General features: G+C 45.8%; 2 long non-coding RNA genes across 2 annotated transcripts in view; both read right to left on the bottom strand.

The window, feature by feature from the left end:
* LOC307202487 overlaps positions 1-23,236 on the bottom strand; it is a 235,113-nt gene that overhangs the window by 74,707 nt on the left and 137,170 nt on the right. The window lies entirely within an intron of this gene.
* LOC307202475 lies at positions 1,928-16,445 on the bottom strand. The gene is made up of 3 exons (XR_013832894.1): positions 16,152-16,445; positions 13,307-13,415; positions 1,928-1,985 (listed from the first exon to the last, which is right to left on the bottom strand). It is a non-coding gene; the product is annotated as an uncharacterized lncRNA (long non-coding RNA).

Genomic DNA, 23,236 nt, shown 5'->3' with positions numbered 1-23,236 from the left:
AGAAACGTTTTTGCCTGGCGCCTAAAGTTATGTAATGAAGGTGGCAGACGAGCCTCCCTGGGGAGAGCACTCTACCAATGGGGAGCCACCGCAGAAAAGGCCCGTTCTCATGCTGCCGCCCTCTGGTCTCCAAAGTCTCTGACTGGGAAAAACGGAAATAGGAAATGTGTCTTCCCGATCCCCCAGAAGCACATGGGTTTCACCCTGAAAGTTGCATGGGCTGAGCATCTGTTGTTGCAGACCTAATTGTATCCACATCCAGAATAAGGAAGTGAGGCAGTTGCGCTGGGTTCATTTTATTTCCATACCTGGGATTGTAATAAAAAATTAAGGTCTTATATATATATATATATAATAAATGTTCATAAATGTCTGGAGCAGCACAGGAAGACCTTCCTGAAACCATTTTGATTCCCTGAAACCATTTAGACTCCCAAACTGACCAAATGTTTTCTCTGCAAGGAGGGAGGGGGTGAGGAAACTCTCCCATTGTCTCAGGAAGTGGGTAATCATAATTTCCATTTCAAAGGAATGGGCAGACTACCAGGAAAGGCAATCAGATAAAGCATTATCAGAACACCTGCCAGACAGGAAAAACAACAACTCTCAAATTTCTGTTGTAGACCGCCTTTTCTGTGGTGTAGGTATGATGTTTTTGGGAGGTGGTCTTGGGTTACACCCCTTCTGTGATGTATGGATGATGTATGGAGGGGTGGTCTTGAGCTCCAGGGAAGGCAATTTAAAATGTCTATATAAGGGCAGGCACACCTTTGTTCTAGGTCCTCCTCCATCCTCCTGCGTGTGAGGGGAGCACCCTGTTGCAACAGATCAATAAAGATCAGGCTTACTAGCGGCTTTGCTTCTCAATATTCTCTGGTTGGCCTCTGTTATTTTCTCCTACCAATAGGGAACCTACATAAGGACTCTATATGGGCTCTTGGATACCCCATAAGGGAAAAGGGGCAGATTTTGTTTACAACAGGATAAAGAAGCAGGACGCATACATTGTGCCACAACTCTCTTTGATTAAGGCAGTGGTTATCCTCTAACCTGGGACACGGGTGGCGCTGTGGGCTAAACCACAGAGCCTAGGACTTGCCGATCAGAAGGTCGGCGGTTCAAATCCCCGTGATGGGGTGAGCTCCCAGTGCTCTGTCCCAGCTCCTGCCAACCTAGCAGTTCGAAAGCACGTCAAAGTGCAAGTAGATAAATAGGTACCGCTCCGGCGGGAAGGTAAACGGCATTTCCGTGCGCTGCTCTGGTTCACCAGAAGCAGCTTAGTCATGCTGGCCACATGACCCAGAAGCTGTACGCTGGCTCCCTTGGCCAGTAAAGCGAGATGAGCGCCGCAACCCCAGAGTCGGCCACAACTGGACCTAACGGTCAGGGGTCCCTTTACCTTTACCTATCCTCTAACCATGTTATCCTCTAACCATGGGACACCTGCCCTGCTTTATATGTGATGTCAGGTGCGGGTGCAAAGGTACAACAAAGAGCTTTAAGTGGGCTCTCCATAGGCACAGCCTTGGGTCAAAGATTGGGGGGGCAGCAGCATGTTGCGCGCACATCATTGGGAGAAGGTGCGCCGTCGGGAGGAGGCCTTGCTCAGGGCCGCACAGCTTTAATGGCCATGGGTCCTCCTCTCTTGCACTCAGGAGAGCCTGCTTTTGATGCTGTGCCATGCTCGGCTCAGCGGTTCAACCTCCTTCCCGCCCCCAATATTGTGAGGAGTGAGCCCCCTGCTAAAGAATATTGAAGGGGCTGATGATACCTCTGCCCCCTGGAGTCAGCATGCCTGAGGCTCTCCGTTTTCTTTAGCAAGTGGGGCCTGTTGTAAACGTTGGACCATGCTGATAACAAGCCCTACAGGGTTCAGCTGCACTACAGAGTTGCTATACAGGAACTCCAACACGCAGCTCCCACTTGCCTGAAGCAGGGCCTGCACATTCCTTGACTGCTTTTGCCAGGCTGGGATGGATACTTGCCTGAAATGAGGATAAGAGAGGCTTGTGAGTGTGTGCTGAGACTATCCTACTTCACAAAAGCAAAATTCACATTCATTGCTACACCCACATTTGCCTCTGGCCCCACCTTCCACTGGCATGTGGCTAATAATAATAATAATAATAATAATAATAATAATAATAATTTTATTATTTATACTCCACCCATCTGGCTCTGTTGCCCCAGCCCCACTCTGGGCAGCTTCCAACCAATATAAAAGCATACTAAAACATCCAACATTAAAAACTTCCCTATACAGGGTTGCCTTCAAATGTCTTCTAAATGTTGTACATTTATCTCCTTGACATCTGATGGGAGGGCATTCCACAGGGCGGGTGCCACTACCAAGAAGGCCCTCCACCTAGAGGTTTGATCAGAAAGAAACACAGTCCTCAGACTGAAAGGGGCCCCCTACCCTTGCGATTAGTCCAGTAATGTACATTTACCCAGGCTTTGACATCACCATGTAAGCATCTGCCCCTACAAATTTCATGTACACAGGATGTCCATTTGAGTGAAACCTTGAGAAGCTGTTGCGGTGATTTATAATGTTCACCGTCTCTTCGCAGGCTTGCTGCATTGGATACGGGCCAGAACAATTTAAAAGAAAATAGGGCCAGGTATCTCTGGCTGGTAAATATCCATTTATAATGGCTAATTATCCTCCTGAACTTTTACAGTTGCGGGTCATGCACGCATCCTGCCATACTACAGAGCAATTGCAGCAAACAGACAGGCCTCCTTGCCACAAAGCAGCAGAATGCTAAAGATGGATGCGAAACCGTTTCACTGGCCCAGTCTCCATCCACATCAGAATCCTGAGGAGATCAGATTGGCCTGTAGCAGTGCAGACTTGAAGGGAAAGGAGGGGACCTTCTCTTTATTCATATTGTACAGAAGAGCATTCAGTCACTACCGTATGAAATTGTGCTGCCTTGACCCAGGTTTGCAAATTCAGATAGAAATAAGCCCAAGATGACTGCATGATCAATGCAAGTTGTTCTCATCTTAATTTGCAATGGTGAAAACCTGGAATCCCAAACGGTGCCCATGGCTATGAGCCATATTCAATACACGTCTTACAAATCCATCACATTCAAACATCTGCTCAAGAGAGCAATATGCATAGCATTAGTATCAAAAGGAAGATGTTTTAAGTTTGGAAGAGAAGGGCAGCGTCATTTCAAGAGTTGGAACCACACACAAGCTTCTAAGGCCCATCATTTTCTAGTAAGTGAAATATTCTGGTCCCCATCCACCCTCCTCTGGTACAGGGAAGATGCAACAAAATTAACTCCTGTCCACCCCCATCAAAGGCTGCCAGCCAAAACGAAACATGACAGATTTACAATTACAGAGAATGTTCCATTTATTATTGAATGCTTGCAATAAATATTTGCATGATCTGGCATGGGGAAGCAGGACGCTGGTGTGAAAACTCATTTCTTGGGCAGATGCAACTGATGGACTACATGGAGCTAGCAGAAATGACCGGCAGAATCCGAGACCTGGGAGAAGAAGCAGTGGAGGAGGATTGGATGAAATTTAAGGACTATCTTCAAAAACACTGTAAATTATGTGAGTGTTAAGAAGGATGAGAGATTTGAAAATAACAGGGCACCATAAAGTTAGCTGAAAAGACTATGAGAATGAATGAATTTCATGAGAAAGACAAATTTTGAATGAATATCATGTTAAAACTAGGTATTTGAGATTTTGATAAAAATATTCAAAGTTAGGGATAAAATATTGGAATTGTGTACAATAAGAATGAAAATAAGGTGATAAGTTGCTGGCTAAAGTTTTATTAATTTGGAATGTAGGAGCGAGAGACGTGAGGAAGTCCAAAAGGAAAAAATGAAGAAAAGATGGTTATTACAAGATGTAAAATTTTATGCTTGTTTTATTCTTTGTTTGTTCTTTGTTTATTCTGTCTTTTTTTCTTTATTGTATCAACAAAACTTTTAATAAAAAATTTATAAAAAAGAAAAAAAAGAAAACTCATTTCTTGGCAGATTACATAGAACTGGAATTTTGTATCTGAGGTTTAGTATTTTTGCAAGCAGGCGGTGTGGCGATCAGCCTTGCCCTGTTCACATGTTATCCACATGTACATCAGGCAGGTGTTGAAGGAGCAGCAGGACCATGCCACAGCCCTGCTCTCAGCATTGCATGTGACCATCCTGCCTCGGTGATGCATGTCGCAGTCGTGTGGGGGACATACAGGGGTCCAGCTGCTGTTGAGACATGGGCACGGTTATGTATTCAGTGGTCTGTGTTTGCCTGAACTTGAGTCTGGACTAAGGATTCTGAGCCCCTGTGTTCTGATTCGATACGTGATATCCTATCACAGAACATTTCAGGATTTGGGCCTCTGCCATTGGTCTTTGAACTCTATGTCATGATTCGCAGCTTGGAAGTTTAGACAGTCAATCACGTTGGGATTGGGAGTGGCCCAGGCCTTCAAAAATGTATATAAGCAGTTGCTTTGCCCGTTGTCCAGTTCTGCTAGATCAATGAAGGTTCTTGCTGTTTTTGCTGTGTCTTGCCTCGTGGGGACCAATCTACACTTTAGGCACCCATTTGCATTCGTTGCAGTGAACATGCAGACATCATTATTATTGTAACTTTTAAACTGCTTTTCATATTATATTTTAATGTTGTAAACTGCCCTGGGATCTTAGAGTGAAGGGCAGGTAAAAAATACCTAAATAATAATACAGTGGTACCTTGGTAGTTGAACAGCTTGGCTCCCGAACAAATTGTCTCCCGAACACCACAAACCTGAGAATGTTCCGGTTTGCAAACGTTTTTCGGAAGCTGAATGTCTGACACAGCTTACACAGCTTCCGACTGAGTGCAGGAAGCTCCTGCAGCCAATTGGAAGCTGCACCTTGGTTTTCAAAACATTTTGGGAGTTGAATGAACTCCTGGAACGGGTTACATTTGAGAACCAACGTATCACTGTAAAAGGGAAAACAAATATACATCTCACTTTTTCCTCCAAGGGGTCAATTCACCCCCACAACAATCCTGTGAGGTAGTTTAGCATGAGACACAGTAACTGGCCCAAAGTCACCCAGTGAGCTTCACGGTCGAGTGGGGATTTGAACCCTGGTTTCCCAGGTACTAGTCTGGCACTCTAACACTACACCACACAGGCTCTTTTTACTGTTCACATGTTGCCACCCTCCAGATTTCTCTTGGAGAAGGCACACAAAGAAGGGACTCAGAGGATGGTCGCAGGGTCCAGGTCAGTTCATATGGGCAGAAGTGATCCTTGAGATGTTAAGTTGTGGGTGAACATATCAGACGACACAGCGACTCTTCAAACAGCTCTTGTTTATTCACAGGCCAGAACAGAACTGGGCCAACCTGCTTATATAGAGCTCAACTACAAAACAACAGTAACCACTTTCTGTAACTATCCAATCACTGAACGTCACTTTCAATTCCTTATTTGCATATGTGGACCTGAGTAAAAACTATCTACAGTATCCCCCTACTGGCGCAGTGTGAGAACTTCAGTACATAACATGAGATATTGTGGTCCTGAACCATTTAAGGTTTCATAGGTCAAAACAAGCACTTTGAATTGGGCCCAGAAACTAATTGGTAGCTGCTGCAGTCGGGCTGCGATTGAGGTAATATGCTCAAATTGTCTTGCTCCTGTGAGCTACCTGGCTGCTGAATTCCGCACTAGCTGAATATTTTTGCCTTCCCTTTCAAGCATTTAGTCCCCAATCCTGAGCTATAAATTCTGTTTAAAGACTGAAATCTTTCAGACTCCTGGCCTGTAAATGTTTGGGTAGCCTTGGAAAGTCTAAGAGGAACACCTGACTGAAGAGGACAACTGCAGCGCGAGGACAAACCAAACTCCCCCCTTCCCTTTCAACACAGCTCTAATTCTCTGAACAATCCAGTGTTCACCCATTAATTTTTAGGTAATGGATGACTGGAACGGGTTTGAAGGTGCCTCGATTTGCTATATTACATTAATAAAGCACAGCAAAGGGATTCGTTTTTTTATTGCTGAAAGGTTTCTCAAGATAGAGGGCTTATGTGCTTCATCCTTAACATAAATTTCACTCTGTATTACTCATGAATTACAGACAGCTTAATGCCAATCTGTCACACCCTGTAGGAGAAGCAAATTCATCGCATCAATATAATTGGGAAAGCTGTAAATAAAAGCAGGGGGAGGCTAGAGAGTGGAAGTGCACTGGTGACGAAAGAAGGTGCAAATGACAGACCATCCCATTCATGTCCTTCTCTCATTGGGTGTGAGGCTTTACAAGAGAGTGTTTCAATGGGAACAGACTTTCGGATGGAAACCCAGGGCCCCACTCAACCAAATGAGCAACAGAGCCCCCCAATTAATAATAATAATAATAATAATAATAATAATAATAATATATTATTTATACCCCACCCATATGGCTGGGTTTCCCCAGCCACCCTGGGCGGCTCCCAACAGAATATTAAAAACACAATAAAACATCAAACATTAAAAACTTCCCTAAACAGGGCTGCCTTCAGATGTCTTCTAAAAGTCGGAGAGTCACTTATTTCCTTGACATCTGATGGGAGGGCATTCCACGGGGCGTGTGCCAATACCGAGGAGGCCCTCTACCTGGTTCCCTGTAGCTTTGCTTCTCGCAGTGAGGGAACCACCAGAAGGCCCTTGGTGGTGGACCTCAGGGTCTGGGATGAATGATGGGGGTAGAGACGCTCCTTCAGGTATACTGGGCCAAGGCCGTTTAGGGCAGGCATAGGCAAACTTCGCCCTCCATATGTTTTGGGACTATAATTTCCATCATCCCTGACCACTGGTCCTGTTAGCTAGGGATCATGGGAGCTGTAGTCCCAAAACATCTGGGGGGCCAAGTTTGCCTATGCCTGGTTTAGGGCTTTAAAGGTCAGCACCAGTAAATACAACCAAATTGGCTCCCCACATCTTGAATAAGTGAAGTAACACATATTACCATCTGAAGGGACTTGAAATGTGCTCTTTCTTTCTTTCTTTCTTTCTCACCAGTCCCAGGGTGGGTGGGTGGGTGGAGCTGATCTGGGGGAGAAACAAACTTCTGAATAGAGGGGGTGGCATTCCCAATACTTGCTCAAATATCGCACATGCCCGCAAGCCAAAAATGGTTGGCAATCCTGGATGAAGTCCCATTTCCAGATGCATTTCTTTAATTTAAAGCCAGGATAAGAACATAAGAACTTGTCGGCTGCAAAAAATGCAAATTTAATCATCAGTGTTCAGAAGCCTGGGCCTCAGATTGTTAGTTTAAATTTAAAAACCACCACTATTTTCAAATATATAGCTTCAAGTGGACAGATGATTTAATCCAAACACATGCAAAAGGGAGCTTGTTCCCAGCCATTCTCTGAATTTATTTCAGAGCTGGCATTTCATATACAACCTACTCTGCGCTCTTATTAACCAGCTATAAATAAAACATTAAAAAATCTTCTCCGCTTTGGCAATTTCTTGCCGTCCATCAACCCTCGCCTGTGATGTTATTAAAATCCATTTTGAAACAAAACAGACACGGCACTTGGGTGTTCCATTGACACTCCCACCTCACAGGAACAACTTCTATTCTCAGTGGTATTAATTACTCAGTTCTCACTCTCTGCATTCACAGCTTCTATTTTCAATCATGAAAGAAGCTTTCCCTGGTCGAATCAACCAATGGCAATTTTGCTAGCTTTGGCCGTGGTGGTGGTGGGGAGATAAACTTTCAGCATCCTAGGAAAGGAATATGGGAAGGTGGCTTAAACTGAGCCAAATAATTGGTCCACGTAGCTCACAAATGTCTATACTGACTGGCAGTGGCTCCACAGGGTTTCAGGTAGGAATTATAATATTATAAAACACAACATCCTCAAATAATAATTTGCCACATAGATATATCCAGCAAAGTATTAAAGTGGATAACTAACCAATGTACAGTGCAAACACCGTATAGCGCAAAACACTGAGGTCCAGCTCCGAGGACCTTCTGGTGGTTCCCACACTGCGAGAAGTGAGGTTACAAGAAGCCAGGCAGAGGGCCTTCTTGGTAGTGGCGTCCGCCCTGTGGAACGCCCTCCCATCAGATGGATTCCTTCAAAACATGAAGTTTTATCCTCCCATCCCTTCAAAACATGAAGTTTTATCATGTTTTTAATATTGTGTTGGAAGCCACCCAGAGTGGCTGGGGAAACCCAGCCAGATGGGTGGGGTATAGATAATAAATTATTATCATCAATATCATCATCTCACGACTGTATGACCTGTTGTTCCTGCTATCCAGAAGTCCAGTGGTTCTGAGTCAAATATCTGTTACTATTTCTGCAGAAAGGTCCCTGTCTCCAGCTTCGTAGAGCTGCCCAATCAGCATGGAATGGGATTTTTTCAGCTACGGAGAATAATTCTTCTGGCCATTTGTGTTGGTTGGAGCCAAGAGGGGTGAAAGGAGGTGAGTCAGCCATTGTCTCCTAGCTTGTCACTCTGGGGAAGGTGCACAAGAAAAACACCCGCTCTCCTAGATTTCTCCTTCCAGGAAGCTGCAAAACCTTCCGGCTCACCTGCTAGCTTCACTGCTTATGCCAGGGGTCCTCAAACTATGGCCCACTGGCCAGATCCAGCTGCCAGGGTCCTGAACCCGGCCAGCACACTGCCGCCTCCAACTTTCCATTTCCCGCCCTCCCTTCTTAAGCAAAGAGTTCACAACGCTGGCCTTAGCTAGCGTCCTATAAGAAGCGCTCCTCACGCCCCTGGCTGAGGAAGAAGGCAGCAGCCAAGACTTCCGGTCTACTGCGGAGGCTATGGCAGCGGGCTTTGTGTCGTTGGAGTAAAGGACAACACAGGTCCAGCAATTTAGGGGTTGAGGGTGCTGCCAGGGCTCAGCGCACCCCCGAAAAACCCCCCATGGAAGAGTGAGGACCTTGGCCGAGGAAGAAGGCAGCAGCCCCACTGCTTCCACCTCCAGCTTGGCGCTCGCCCGGCGCTGACACTGGCGCTGCTCTGCCTCGCCAGCAGGAGTCACTCTTTCCCGCTGCATTTGGTCTCAGTGGTGGCAACAGCAGGGAGGGCCCAACTGGGAGTTGATATTTTTAAGTCGGTTCCTCTCCCCGCCTCTCCCTTTGCCAGGGCATTCCTCAAACCCCAGGATCAGCAAGAGTGCAAGAGCTCTGTGCGCCAGGCAAAGGTCGCACCCTTGACTTTTGTGCGTGCCCGGGAAATCAGCGAGCAAGGTTATTAGTTGTTGTTTTTTGTGGGGGTGTGATGGCCTGGGAATCTGATTCAGAAGCTGAACCTGAGGAGTCCCAGCCTGCACAGGAGTCCCCGCCTCCAGGGCCAGCTGAGCTGGGGCAGGGCTTTGAATCTGAAGGGCCTGCACTTGTGCCAGATCCTCAGGAGCAGACACCAGATGTATTCACTCTGGCTCCGGAGGTGATTGAGGACACAGTGCCTACAGGTGCGCCTCTCCCAGCCCTGTCAGGGGAAGGTGAGTCTCCCCCCGGGTCCAGTAACCCTCCAGCCTCTCCTGAGCTGCAGAGGCTCAGGGCAGAGAGGCGGAGGGAACTAAGTTCTCTCAGGAGGAGTGCTCGCCTTAAGGCCAGGAGAGGCGGGTCACCTGGGGGCCGGGACCACCCCTGGCCTCAGAGGAGATAAAGGCCAGTCAGCCCAGTCCCAGGTTGCGGGAGCAACGTCACTGAAAACCTGTTTCTGCCAGCACCCAGGCCTATTCTTCCGGAGTTCCCAACCACGCCCAGCTTCTTGCTTTGGACCCTGCTTCGCCCTTGGTGGATAGTCTCCAGACCCTCGACCCAGGACCAGACTCTGACCACGCCTCACGGTAACCCCCGCCCCCGGGACCAGCACAGTGGGGGTTTTTTCTCCCCTGAGGTGGAGGAATTACTGCTGCCAGGGTGTGATGCTTCCTCAGTACACACCCCACGCACTGCTCTTTGGCATTGCTAAGGCCGCTTTCTGGAAAGCAAGTTATTCTAAAGCTCTCCCTGCCCTCCCATTGAGGAGGAAGAACCTTCGTAATAAATGGGAAATGACTGCAATGTTGGCAAAAGTATACGACTGTCTTGACAGTGCTGTTAAGATAAAAGCACTAGCTTTCTTTTCTTTTAAAATAAAGGCAAGGGACATGAGCACAGATGTAGGAGCTCATCTGTGTTTATTATCCCTGACTAGGTTTAGAAACCATTGTTTCTGTCGGACTTCTGAGTTGCAGAAGTGGATAATGCAACTTGCAAAGAGAAATGCACAATGTTATCAATATCAATGTTATCAATATAAATGGAAGAAGCTACATTAGTGTTGCTCATATGGTATCGTCATGGTGTTTACTTTTGGGATGATTGTGAAGTGGAATTCTTAGTGTTTGAGGTAGCATTTAATGTTTTAAGCCTTGCATCACTTGCTACGACTAGCAGTGACAAATATGGAACCGGATATTGACCATCTCATTAGCCAAAAGCAGGCCCATACTTCCCGTTGAAATACTTATAAGTTTATGTTGATTAAAACCGTTCGTCATTTTAAATATTGTGTTGTTTTTCCTGTTTTTATGCGCACTACAAATAAAATATACAAACTATAGTCCGGCCCCCAACAGTGTCTGAGGGCCAGTGAAATGGCCCCCTGTTTTAAAAGTCTGAGGACCCCTGGCTTCGGCCAACCATTTGTTTCCCCTCAGCTTTCATCCCAAGCTGAGTCTGTGGGTGTCTTCACCACCAGCTCATTAAAGAAACATCTTCCAGCTATTAGGAGCCATTGACTGAGCATCAGCTGCCCATTGGCAAGCAATCACATTGAACAAAAGGGAGATCCGCCTCAGCACTTGATGAGGTGGTATTTTCAAAAGGGGGAAGAGAGGTATTGTCAAGACTGTGGAGAATATCTAATAGTGTTTGTCTTTTTTACTTTACACAAAATGAGCCTCTAGAGCAAGGAAATGTTGATTACTTATTGCTCTTTGAAGGCTGTTCGGCTAATTTTATTTAAATGACTACCCACTGCCAGGCTCCATTAATGGATTTTATTGATATTTTGTGTGTGTTCTATTTTACCCCAAAGTCAACTTTGCAGAAGCATTATATGAATCTGCTGTCTGCAATGTGTGTGTGTTTTACATTTACTAATTTGTTGCAGATGTTCAAAGTCACAACCTCTTTAATAATACCTAGCGTTATGGGGCCGCTAACTTTTTAAAGGTAGTGGCTTTATCCCGATGTATATATTTTTATATGCAATTTTGCCTAACATGACGAATGTTGGGATGCTGCTTCCACCAATGTATGCATCCTTTACACTAGTACATTCATTTTGTACATATTACTATACATGTGTTTGCGTGCTATTTTCCTCTGACACAATGCATTTTTGTTCATTATTTTGAGGAAATGGCCGTTTTTATGCATATTTGACCCAAATACATGCACTTTTGGGCACATTCCTTGACTGGAGAACTGGATTGCAAAATTCAGAGAAGTGTGAATTTCAAAAGATGGCTGTTTCGGGGGTTTGTTCACTGTTTCAGAAAGAGTGGACAAGGTAAGTTCAGGTTTAAATGTGAACTGAATCGAATTTCTCCCTCATTGCCACTAACAGAAGAAGAGGTCAATCAGAGCATACTTTGCCTAGGGACTTCTCAAACCTAGAGCCAGTCTTCAACATGAAAGCTGCTTATTGGTGTATCATGAACTTATGATTCCCCACAGATTTCCAATTGCTCTGAGAGGTCCTGCGTACATGCGGAACATACTAAGAAGACTCCCAGATCACGCCAATGGGCCATTCGATCAATCATCTGTCATTGAATTCTACTCAGTATTGATCCAAAGTAGATTCCAGTGTATAGTAAAAACTTAAACATGTTGCAGGATTCCCAAAAAAATAGACCAGAGGCAATTACAGTGGACACTCAGGTTGCAAACATGATCCGTGCGGGAGGCATGTTCGCAACCCGCAGTGTTTGCTATCCGCAGCACCGTGTCTGCGCATGCGCGGGTTGCGATTCAGCTCTTCTGTGCATGCGCGACTGCCGAAACCCGGAAGTAACCTGTTCCGGTACTTCCGGGTTTCGGCGGGTCCATAACCCGAAAAAATACAACCTGAAACATCTGTAACCCGAGGTATGATTGTATATTTCATCCAGCAGAGCTTTTCTGCTACTGAAAGGAGAGACGCTTGGCTCGGGCGCACTGCAGGCCCTGCGGTGAGTGCCGCCTGGCATTTTGTCCCCCCCTTCAGTGGTGACAACTGGGGCAACAGGCACCCACTGCACCACCCTTCCTCCACCCCTGCCAGAAGAGAAAGTGAAACTCAGGCTCCTTCTGGCCTCTTTTTATAGTCAGCATGACCTTGACAGACGAGATAAGAGAACCAGTTTAAGCCAGCTGTACTCAGCTTCTTTGAAGGAATAACCTGAACATCACAAACCTTTTGCTCATTTCTTTCACACAGAGAAGCTTCCAGAAGCTTCCAAAACCTCTTGAATTTATTAGAATAGGAAAGAACTCTACACATCAGATCAATATTTTCTGCACTAAGAAATGCAAACTGACAACATCCTGTTCTTACAGTGGCCAAGCAGGACGTGAGCATAAGAGCACTTGCCCCTCCGGTAAAAGGTAAAGGTAAAGGGACCCCTGACCATTAGGTGCAGCCGTGGGCAGCTCTGGGGTTGCGGTGCTCATCTCGCTTTATTGGCCGAGGGAGCCGGCATACAGCTTCCAGGTCATGTGGCCAGCATGACTAAGCCGCTTCTGGCAAACCAGAGCAGCGCACGGAAACGCCGTTTACCTTCCCGCCAGAGCGGTACCTATTTATCTACATGCACTTTGACGTGCTTTCGAACGGCTAGGTTGGCAGGAGCAGGGACCGAGCAATGGGAGCTCACCCCGTCATGGGGATTCGAACCACTGACCTTCTGATCAGCAAGTCCTAGGCTCTGTGGTTTAACCCACAGCGCCACCCGTGTCCCTGCCCCTCCAGTGGTTTCTGGCAAATGGGATTCAGAGGCACTGCTGCCTCCCACTGTGGAGTGAGAACAAAACCATTGTGGCTAGTAGCCACAGATAGCCTTCTCCTCCATGATTTTGTCTAATCCTCTTTTAAAACCATCCATGGATAGTTTCTAATGCTCCGAGCTGGAGGAGGAACACCAAATGGATGCTTCCTTGCACCAGCTTTAACATCCTCGAAACATAATTGATTAATCCTCCTTCACGTTACTTTGTTTTCATTATAGAGCAATTCAAGCAAGCCGTAATAACCAGAGTACAACACCTTGTGTGAGTCAACCAAGCGGCACATTCAAAGTTGAAAGATATGCTAATGACCCACTTGAGGAGGAGAGAATATGTTCTTCTGAAAACTTTTTTTTCCCCTTCTCCAGCTACAAAAAAACAAAAACAAAAACAAATCTTCTTGGTGCAATAAACATTTGTCAACAAGAAGATGCCTAGGGAAATCGCACGGCTCTAACATTAACCGAATTAGATGTGTTTTTGTTTGTTTGTTTGTTTGTTTTGTAAAATGCGAAACAAGTAGCAGACCTGCCTAATTAACCATTTTGCAAACAACCGATAAAGAAAAGATTGGGACTTGTTGGAAACTCTGCCTCTTTAAAGGATAAATAAGACAATGGAAATAACACCGATTAGGAAAGGATCAAAAGTAAACACTCCAGAATATTAAAAGGGCTTGAGCATGTGGCTCTGAGCAGCAAAGAGTTGCAGCAAAGAGACTTCATGAGAATGTAAAGGGAGCTTGCTGGATCAGACGAAAAGGTCCATGTAGCCATTGATCAGCCTTATCCCCCATGAATTTATCTATAAGGACATACATAAGAAATCACCATTCTTTTATCAACTCTATTGTTCAAACACTGCCCCATCATCTTGGCCTGTCTACTAGTTACCTCCCCCTGTAGGTGCTTGAGAAGACCAGGGCTACTGTGGCAAATCCCGGAAGATGCCAATTTCGGTAGGTATGGAAGCCTAGTTTTAGGACCAAATGGGTCTCAGCAGCCTTGATGGATGACTTTTAAAAAGAAAGAGGTAGGTGAAAGTCCAGCCCTGCTTCTTCTGCTTGATCTTTCTGTGGCTTTTGATGCCTTCACCCAGGACCATGCCGAACTTGTCTGAAGCCCAGGGAGAGAGTCTTGCTAAATTAAAGTTATAAACTCAAACCAAAGAAGGAGCAGATCCCTGGCAGGGCCTCCGAGGCCCAGGGCAAGTATACACAGCTCCCCCTTCTACATGGGCCTTTCTTTGGCCACGATTAATTGCTTGTTCTGGATGATCTTGCAGGAGCAAATGCATGGCCTTAGGGTGTTCCTGGAGTCATCTCTGTCTTTCTCCAAATGACCACAGTGGCTGGGAGGGCTGTTTAGCAGCTGCAGTTAGCATGGCAGCTGCAGCCATTCCTGGACAAGGGATCACATAGCCACAGTGGCCCAGATGGATTGCTGCAATGTGCTATATGTGGGGCTGCCATTGAGGCTTGCCCAGAAGCTTCAGCTAGTGTAGAAACAGATGCCAAACTTGAGAAGCCAGTCAACATATAACACTGCTCTGAGCAGTGGAGGCCGGACCATTAGGGTGAATGGGACACACACACACCACCAACTTCTTCCAACTTCAGCCTCATGCTTCATATCAGTCAACTGCCCCGGAAAAACAGAGCATCCCAGTTTTTTCTCACGAGAGGACAGCAGTCAAAATGGCCCTCACGATTTCGGGCTGCACTTTGTTCCGGCGTGGTGCCCCAAAACACACATTTTGGGGTGCCCAGTCATCTGCTCTATAACTACTCAGGGCAGGTTTTTTAAGAAAGAATTTTGCTGTGCCCATTTTGAGAACTTCCTTCCATTTGGACACCCAGCAAGCAACTACAGCACTAGGCTTTAGAACAGGGGTGTGGGACCATTATTTTTCCTTTTGAGGACTGCATTCCCTTCTGGGCAATGTTCCAGGGGCTAGTGAGCAGTGCTTTTATTCTGGGGGGATGCAGGGGTACACATACCCCTAAACATTTTGTGAATCTAACGGGAGAAGAAACTAAAAAAAATTAAAAATTTAGTTTCTTCTCTAGCATGGTGAATCGTCAGTTCCGTTGCTACCTCATTTCCTGTCACAGTGTTCCCTGAGTCTCAGACGGAAGCGAGCGTTTACAGTGATACCTCGGCTTAAGTACTTAATTTGTTCCTGAGGTCCGTTCTTAACCTGAAACTGTTCTTAACCTGAAGCACCACTTTAGCTAATGGGGCCTCCCACTGCTGCCGCACCGCCGGAGCACGATTTCTGTTCTCATCCTGAAGCAAAGTTCTTAAGAGAGCCAGTGTGGTGTAGTGGTTAAGAGCGGTAGTCTCGTAATCCTGGGGAACCGGGTTCGCGTCTCCGCTCCTCCACATGCAGCTGCTGGGTGACCTTGGGCCAGTCACACTTCTTTGAAATCTCTCAGCCCCACTCACCTCACAGAGTGTTTGTTGTGCGGGAGGAAGGGAAAGGAGAAAGTTAGCCGCTTTGAGACTCCTTAAAGGGAGTGAAAGGCGGGATATCAAATCCAAACTCTTCTTCTTCTTCTTAACCTGAAGCACTATTTCTGGGTTAGCGGAGTCTGTAACCTGAAGTGTATGTAACCTGAAGCGTATGTAACCTGAGGTACCACTGTAATGAGAGAGCCCCTAAACATTTTTTTAGAAAGAAAAAAAAAGCACTGCCAGTGGGGATGAGTGGGGTCTGAAGCAGCAGCCTGCAGAAGAATGAATGCCAATTTTAACTTTGTACGGCAGGCTAGTTTCTACACACACTTGCACACCCCTCTCTGTCCATCCAGGCTTGCAAGAGGCACAAGCCACATTCAAGGACACATTCCAACCAGGCAAAAACACCTAAGGAGGCTGCAGCCCAGGGCCAGCAGGTTGGTGTGGCCTGGGGAGAGCCTTGAGAGTCAGGCAGAGAGGCTTAGAGGCCCAAGGCTGCCCCCGGGAGAGCCAGTGTGGTGTAGTGGTTAAGAGCGGTGGTCTCGTAATTTGGTGAACCGGGTTCGCGTCTCCGCTCCTCCACATGCAGCTGCTGGGTGACCTTGGGCCAGTCACACTTCTCTGAAGTCTCTCAGCCTCACTCACCTCACAGAGTGTTTGTTGTGGGGGAGGAAGGGAAAGGAGATTGTGAGCTGCTTTGAGACTCCTTTGGGTAGTGATAAAGCGGGATATCAAATCCAAGCTCTTCTTCTTCTTCTTCTTCTTCTTCTTCCTCACCAGCTTCATCTGCTGGCTTACAACCTTCTTCTGCATGCAGATGTTCCCTGCTATGTGATCCAGCCATGCCTCCTTTGCTACTGAAGACACTACACTGTTTTCCTGCCCACCACAAGCCCCCACCCTCCTGTTACAAAATCAATTCCTTCTCAACCCTGTGAATTGGTTTCCCAGCCTGTGCGTTGCCTGTTTGCATGCTTCAGCACATGACAAACTGCCCAGAGCGTCTTGTGATAACATCCTAGGTGCCAAAAAACCCCCCCCAGTCATTGCGAGCCTGAAGATCTCTTTATCTCCAAGATGATTTGTATATTGTGTTTCGTCCTTGCACATACAAATGGCCACTTTTCTCCCCGTTTGCATTTCCTATCCTCGCCGCAAGGTCATCACACCATTATCAGGCCCCGTCCCATGATAACGCAGTCGGCAAGGCTTCCCATCCATCCTTCCATACAGATTAGGGAGTGGGGGACATGTGTCATTTGGGAACGTAATTCAATACAAAGGGGAGCGCCTCCACCACATTATCTAGACGTTTGGTGTTTTTAAGCCGCAGTCTTTGATTCGGATCGCTGCCTTGATCATAGCACTGTGCCTTTACTCCTTTGCATAAGGCACCGCTTCATCCAAGCCATAGCAAGCTCACTTTGTAATACTTTAATAATTATTAATACAGATGGAAAATAATACTAGAAGTAGGGGAGGTTTGGACACTATAGTGCCCGAGCACAATTCAAAGTTTTGGTGCTGACCTTTAAAGCCCTAAACGGCCTTGGTCCAGTATACCTGAAGGAGCATCTCCACCCCCATCATTCAGGCGAGACACTGAGGTCCAGTGCCGAGGGCCTTCTGGCCATTCCCTCACTGCGAGAAGCCAACTTACAGGGAACCAGGCAGAGGGCCTTCTCAGTAGTGGCGCCCGCCCTGTGGAACACCCTCCCACCAGATGTCAAAGAGAAAAACAACTACCAGACTTTTAGACGACATCTGAAGGAAGCCCTGTTTAGGGAAGCTTTTAATGTTTAATAGACTATTGTATTCTGTTGGAAGCCGCCCAGAGTGCCTGGGGAAACCCAGCCAGATGGGCGGGGTATAAATAAATTATTATTATTATTATTATTATTATTATTATTGAGTGATTTGAATATGGTGCAATGGGAGAAAGGGTGGAAAGGAACAAATCAGGGGTAGCTGGCTGGGGGTGGGTATCCTTCCCTGCCCTCAGTGTCCCAAAGTGGTTTTACCTTAAAACCAAGTAAGGACCTCCAATAAATATCTAAAAACATAGCTGTACAGCTAAAAGGCAGGACTTACAGATCCAAACCAATACAAGTGGTCTCATCATTGGCACCCTTCAAATTAAGATCCAAAAGCCCAGTCAAAACATAAAAGTATTGTTTGACACCTAAAAACAGATGAAGATGGCACCAGGCATCAGGAGTGTCGGTTCTATGGTGCCAATGTGTTTTTGGCTCCTCCCAAATCTGTTGGTAGGGAGATGGGCCCCCTCAATGTTGAGTGGGCGGAAGAAGCCGTGTGTGGAACCAAGCATAATGTGGCTTCAGTTTTCGGCTCCTCTGAGTGCAAGAGAGAAGGCACCTCTGCTGTGCGTGCCTCCCTTGGGAAAGCATTCAACAAGCAGGGGCCACCACTGAAAAGACCCCATCTTGTGTTGCCACCCTCCAAACCTCCCATGGAGGGGGCATATGAAGAAGGGCCTCAGATGACAATCATATGATCTGGGTTGGTCGTGAGAGGCGGTTCTTGAAGTACTGGGGTCCTGAGCAACAGAAAAGCTTCACAGGCCAAAACCAGCACTTTGAATAAAGAGGCGGCCTACTGGATCAGGCCAATGGACCATCTAGTCCAGCATCCTGTTCTCACAGTGGCCAACCAGATGCTAGGGGTTTCCTATGGACATCTGGTTGGCTATCGTGAGAACAGAACATTGGATTAGATGAGCCATTGGCCTCTTCTTACATTAACTGAGTCCTTTGCACTCTAGACTTCACTGAAAGCCCTGTTGCAGTGTCCTTTGCACAACAAAAAGCAGCAGAGCAGTACCTTGTGACAAAATAACAGTGATTTATTTTTATATCCTTGGAGCTTCAGAAGTTCTGGTTCAAGGATATATTTCAATGCCCATTTTGTTGCTTCGGCAATTATGATTTTGGTTGTTGGCACCCGTCCGTCTCGTGCCTCCAGGGATGAAGTGAAACTGCTGTGATAGCAGCACCGAAATCACCTTCCCAGAGCGCAGGCCTGGGCATTGTGTATGGAGATTCTGGGCTGCCCCAGTGACAAGATCGTCCCCCCTGCCCCGGTCAGCCTCTCTGATGTGATCCAAAGGAAAGCAGAGCAATACGTTTGGCACCAGCTTGGCTGCAGGAGTTGCTGGAAGAAGGCGTACAAGTCGCCATCCAACAGCCTTCTTAGGGACTCCCCTCTGGATTTGTGTCGGGCTTACTCTTTAGCCTTGTCTTCTCCCAAAGATATCCCACAAGGCAGCAGAGGTTGAAGATCAGCACTTTCAGTCTTTCTCCTAGATGGGCTACCTTCCCAGGTGTTGACAAGTAAGCCCCATCTGCTCCTCATTTCCCTCTACAGCACATGCAGAAACCGCCTTCTTCCATGTTGGACCCATATTGGTCTTAACTTCTCAATCTGCTGGAGCTTGTCTTCACATACAGGGGAAGTCCCTAACTTACCAAGAGTTTGAGATCCCCATTGGCTACCCTCACCAGATTTAGCCAATCAGTCGAAGCCATTCCCAGAGGGGTGGCCGCAGTCGCATGCTGACAGGTGACTAGGAGCTACAGGTGAGAGCTGGTTGCAGGGTGGAGAACCAAAGATGGACAAACTACCCCAGAAAGAGCATGACGTGTGTCCACCGCTAGAGGTACTACCCCTCCTCTAACACCCCATAATAATAACAATCCCCGAAGCAACAGGTCCCTTGGAACATGCCCTTCCTGTTTGAAGCACCCCAGCTGGGTTTGAATTAGAACTTTTTGACTCTCCAGGGATGCCTTGGAATAATCAGGCATTGTGATTTGCACAATGGTCACAATAGCCTTTCATTTCCTAGAGATGGGTGGGAAGGGCTTTGAATGTCCCCGGCATTTCACGTCAAACAGCGTGTAGCGCTGTTCTCTTTCAAAACATTCCCATTATCAAAGAATCTATCCGCATGTCACCCTATTAGACCGCATTGTGGCTCTAATTTCCTAACATTTTAATGCTTCCAGGTGTTGGACTGAAATAACTAATCTCATTTTTCTGCCTGCTAATGATAGACATTTAGTCCCTTTTTCGGTTTCTGCTTTTTCTTTCTTTTCCCCCCAAAAAGGGGGTGGGTGGGTTGGGGGGAAACGGAGACTTAGATTATCAGCAAATAAAAGACAGCAATTCAAGCACAGAGCCAGCCATCATTAAGCCTTAGATTATCTCCTGCCCCCGCTGCTGCATACGGTGAGATCCCGACATTTTTTATTGTTATTTCCCCAATATGAGCTTCTTTGAAGCAAACGGGGAGCAAGAGCCGATAAAACAATAAGATGCATGGCTTTTATGTAATCCCGCTCCCACTGAACCCCGGTGACAAATGTCCTATTGGCAAGACTGTAATTCAGAGCCACTAAAAATTAATAGGACTGCTGGTGTCAGAGAAAAGTTCAGAGCCAAAAGTGCATCCAGACCTGGAAGAAGAAAGAAAGAAATGGGGGGGACGGGACACCAGCAGCAGGGGAAACCACTCATAATTTGAGGGCAGGCTACATATATATTGGGACGCGGGTGGCGCTGTGGGTTAAACCACAGAGCCTAGCACTTGCCGATCACAAGGTTGGTGATTTGAATCCCTGCGACAGGGTGAGCTCCCGTTGCTCGGTCCCAGCTCCTGCCCACCTAGCAGTTCGAAAGCACACCAGTGCAAGTAGATAAATAGGTACCGCTCCGGTGGGAAGGTAAACGGCGTTTCTGTGCGCTGCTCTGGTTCACCAGAAGCGGCTTAGTCATGCTGGTCACATGATCCGGAAGCTGTACGCCAGCTCCCTCGGCCAATAAAGCAAGATGAGTGCTGCAACCCCAGAGCCGGCCACGGCTGCACCTAATGGTCAGGGGTCCCTTTACCTTACATATATATTACCCTTGAGGCTGGATTACTGTAATGCACGCTTTGTGGCGCTGCCCTTGGGATGGGGACTGAAGCTACAGCAGGTGGCCAGACTGCTGGTGGGTCTCATGGCTGACAACCATTGCTAAAACGTCAACACTTGGAGAAGAGGGGGTTGAACCTAGGACCTTTTGCATGTGGGGCAGATGTTCTACCTGTGAGTCACTCCTATGGCCAGGAAGGAATCAGCTGATCAAGGAGCAGGGATGTGAAACTCTTGTATATATTTGCGAGTTTGCATATTCTTTTTTTAAAGCGTTATTCCCAGTGTCATATCCATTCTGCTTTATTTTGTTTGGAACAAGCCTCTGTGCTGAGAGCAGATAAGATTAATACCGCCTAATCCATGAGAGGATGTAAACTGAAAAGGATATATGAATTCATTTATTTTCATTAAACCAAGACAGCAGGAAAGTGATGTCAGAAGAGAAAGATTAATCTGCAAACAGAATAAACTGGAGGGGTGGGGGGAGAGAGAGATGAATGCCCTGATTTGGCAAAGCGATTTTGATAGGAGACAGTTAAAACATCGACTTAAATCTAATAGGGCTGAAAGAATTTTGCTAAGGTTCATGCTCAGATGATTCCTTCCCTCCCCCTCCAAGTTCAGAAGTGTGGAACTCAATCGCTCCTATTTAAACAGATTCAGATGTCCAAGGAAAGTGAACAAAAAGGAAGTTTTCTGGGTGGTTGGAATCTGGCTTTGCCCCTTGAGACCAAAGGCAGGCACAAACAACTGCGCTTCCTTGTAAATGGCTGCCCAGGAGAAAGCAGCTGTGCTAGGCAGAGACATAGCTTCCCTTAGTCACCTGAACAAAAAACATGACCTGTACCTGAGGAGATGTGGCATGAAGCCCTTGGCTGCCCACCTTTCTCTGAAATGGGGGAAAGTGCCGCTTGGTGTCATGCAGCCCTAGAGGTGTAAGTGTGGCAATTGTTAATTACTTAATTAATCACCTTTCACAAATATGAATCATGGATTGAATCATGGAATTGTAGAGTTGGGAGAGACTATGAGTGTCCTCAGAGTGTCCCCTGAGATTAAGAGTCTTGTGCGCTACTGACTGAGCTATCCCATATCTATTTATCATCTATCTATATCTACCTATCTATCAATCATCTATCTATCTATCTATCTATCTATCTATCTATCTATCTATCTATCTATCATCTATCTATCTATCATCTATCATCTATCATCTATCTATCATCTATCTATATCATCTATCTATCTATCTATCTATCTATATCTATAATCTAATCTATCATCTATGTACACATACTTTTTTGAAAGATAAAAAGTACATAATTACAAGTGAACAGAGTAAGATAAGACACTAAAAAGAAAAGAAAAGAAATAGTACTCATGTAGGAAACAAAACAGAACAACAACAACAAAATTTATACATTACAAGAAAGGGGGTACTGTAGTTAACCAGACTTTAACCCAATATAGTATTTACACATGGGCAAATTCAATGATATTTGGAATTCAGTACTCGGTTATTAAGGTGATGTACCAAATGCAAAACAGCAAGGAAAGACCCAGCTGAAAACAGAACAAAAATGACAGCGAATGATTAAAAATAAAAACCAGACACACAACCAATACCATACAAAGCAGACATCTGTGACAAAGGCCACACTGTACAGAATTCTTTTTTAAATACATTTTAATTAATTTTTTGACATATCATTTCCAACAGTCATTTAACATACATTCTTATCTTATACAATATTTTAGACTTCCGTCAACTACCTCTGAAGATTTTCCACTCTTTATCACTTGATCTGCATTTCTTAATTTCTCTATTACTTTTAAATGCCCTTAACTGATAATTCTCTTCATAGTCTTCCTTGCAATATTTTGCATAGTCCTCCTTACAAAACTTCTTGTAGTCCTACTAGTGTAATCTGTTCATTACAATTGCTTTTCAAATAGTTCAAATATTTACTCCAGTCTTCTAAGACTCTCTGGTCCTGAAGGTTTCGAATCCTTCCTGTCCCTTTCAAATCCTCCTGTTTGTCTAATTCTGCATAGTCCATTAATTTCATTTGCCACTCGTCTTTTGTCGGTAATTCTTCTTTTTTCCATTTTTGTGCTAATAATATTCTTCACACTGTACAGAATTCTTGGAGGGAAAGAGTGTGTTTCGAATGTGCTTTATTTATATTTTTTAAAAAATAATTTTTATTAAGTTTTCCATTTAACAATCCAATCATATCACATTAATTATTCCAAATTATACCAATACATATCATAAAGTCCAAATATTTTGCCAAATTAGATATTTTTGTTGGGGGTTCCCATGCTTCGAGTTCAGTAAGGGTCCATTCATCTCATATTTCTGCTGCTTTTAGTGTTCACCAGCCCCATCTTTCAATCTTCTTGTTGTTATCCTTGTTTCGAATGTGCTTTAAAGGTATAAAGTGCACACAGTCATCTTGCTGAAACAAAAGTCTTCAGCTCTTTCTGGAAATGGCAGGTGAGGGGCCAAGCCATGTCCCACTCAGGCCTCTCCACTTGGCCCACAAGGCTGTCTCCACAAGCCACGCCCACTTCCCCTACACCTGGCATCACAGGTGCCAGGCAGGTGAAGACTCAGATGGGCCAAAAGCAGGTCTGCAAGAACAGTTGATCCTGGGCACTTCCCAAGGGCTGTGTCTGTTGCCTGCATGGTTTGATTTCAGCTGGTCACCTGATGTTATTATAATGTCGGGTGACTGGCAGGTGGGTGGTTCCTTTCTGTCCTCTATCCACAATAACATTTGGGAGCGA

This window comes from Podarcis cretensis (assembly GCF_951804945.1).
Source record: "Podarcis cretensis genome assembly, chromosome: 14".
Lineage (NCBI taxonomy): Eukaryota > Metazoa > Chordata > Lepidosauria > Squamata > Lacertidae > Podarcis > Podarcis cretensis.
This window is presented reverse-complemented; position numbering and strand designations above follow the sequence as displayed.